General features: G+C 38.8%; 1 non-coding gene across 1 annotated transcript; it reads left to right on the forward strand.

Annotated features, from left to right (window-relative positions):
- Nucleotides 1–1532: 1532 nt before the first annotated feature.
- TRNAM-CAU (transfer RNA methionine (anticodon CAU)) lies at nucleotides 1533–1604 on the forward strand. The gene has a single exon. It is a non-coding gene; the product is annotated as a tRNA-Met (tRNA).
- The last annotated feature ends 437 nt before the right edge of the window (nucleotides 1605–2041 follow it).

Consider the following 2041-nt stretch of genomic DNA (forward strand, 5'->3'; position numbering starts at 1 on the left):
AAACTACCCTTCGCCAGGACGCAGAGAAACGCTCTGGAGACTGATATATTCAAGAACCTAAACAGGGGCCTGGAAATAAATGGTAATTCTGCGGGGATGGTGGTTCACTGCCCATCTGTTTCGTCTTTGCTTCTTCCCACCTAGATACGTCATCGGTTTCACGCTTCTGACACACATGTTTTCTCAACGCCCCCCCTACTTTCCTCGCCTCCCCTTTAAAGTATGGTCTTGAAGATTTAAATTTACTTTTACCACTATAAACTGTTAATGGAACTTGCTATTTTCGAAAGATGTCAAAATAAAATCTTGATTAATTCAAACTTTAAAAGTGGGAAGCTGCTGATTGTAAATATTTATATTATATGATGAAAATAAAACTTAATTTTGATGAATTCACCACCCCAGTAACCCAAATAATTTGAATTGCTTAATGTATCTCATTTTAAGACGTACGTGTCCATTCCTTTAGCTTATCAAAATGTCTTTTTCCGGATAATTTAGTATGTGATTCTAAATATTTCCTCTCTGTAAAAAAATTCAGGGGTTGATGCCCAGGGTAAGTAAATTAGTACTGGTACCTCAGTAGGAGTACCTAGGTGACGGGTCCTAAGTGCTCGTATCTCGATGGAAATACTCAGAGCAAAGGCCCAAGATAACGACATGCGTGCACTAATACCTTGGGTAAGAATCATTGGTAAGTCAATGATAACGCAAATGCTAGGTGATGTTAGTATTTCATTTTCCTAGCTGTATTTAAAATTAATTATTTGCCAAAATGAAATTATTTTTCAATAATTCATATAATAATTTCTATAATATTTACCTGTTATGGAATGAACTCAAAGCAATACTTATTAATCTTATTCTTAGGATTATCTTTCTTGCGTATTTACGCCGTTTTGTTATTCTCTTTGCATAAGGCGGATGGTAATTCCTAATATTTAATTCCAAATGAAATACCAGTAGTTGGTGTAAATTTTTGAGAAAATTATGAGAAGGCGTTTCAGTTGTAGCTAATAGTTTCCCGGTTCACCGAAGTGCAAGAAAACTTGGTGTTTTTGTAAGGTGGTCTAATGTTTTAAGATGGGGCTTTGGATGGCCACAAACCTTATAACCCTAAATTTCTTATTTTTGCCTAAAAAGACCTAAACGAACACCTAACACAAAGAAAACCCCTTCTTGGATTTCGTGTGCACTTCAACTCCCTTGATTCTGGCCAAACATCCCTATCCTTGACCTCCCCCTTCCTCGCTAACGTAGAATTCTCCTCTCTATATCACAGTCCTCAGCATTTCATTTGCAATCAAACTGCACTACCAGCCCTCCCTCCCTGCCCCCTTTGGATGTCACCCAACAATTCTCTCTCCTCTCACACAATGTCTAGTACCTCATTTGTTTTCCTTTACGCCCATTTTGCCTTCTTCATCCATCCTTACCGAGAAAATTTCTCGGTATTTCTTTACTGAATCTATATTAAAATCATTGCCATTCCGTCAATAGCATAAACTGTGACATTTGTAAAGTTCGTAACGAGCAGAGTGGCGCAGTGGAAGCGTGCTGGGCCCATAACCCAGATGTCCGTGGATCGAAACCACGCTCTGCTAGCAAGTTTTTTTCTTTTCGCTTTTTGATAATTTTACTCTACATAATTATACATTTTATGTTCCCTAGGGAAGTGTCATCGGCTCTCTTTTATCCCTACATTACGTTAAAGACATTGACTCAGTTGTAACTAGTAAGATACATCTATTTGCCGACGATGCAGTACCGCGATTCCGTGATCCTGAGGACGCAGTAGCTTTTGCATTTGACCTTAATGCTATACAACGCTGGTGCCACGCTTGGCGATTGGAATTACTTTAACTTAACTTTGAACTTAAAAAAGTGCGTAGTCACAAATTTTTGGAAGAAGAGCAATTCCTAACCGAACGCCTTCAGCATCGGGAACACCGAAATGGAATGTGTAGACTCGATTAAATACCAGGCCGTTACCCTCATTCACGATTTCTCCTGGGTGAAACGCGTACGGAGATAATATGGA

This window comes from Hetaerina americana, unplaced genomic scaffold (assembly GCF_022747635.1).
Source record: "Hetaerina americana unplaced genomic scaffold, ioHetAmer1.1.p SCAF_1, whole genome shotgun sequence".
Classification (NCBI taxonomy): domain Eukaryota; kingdom Metazoa; phylum Arthropoda; class Insecta; order Odonata; family Calopterygidae; genus Hetaerina; species Hetaerina americana.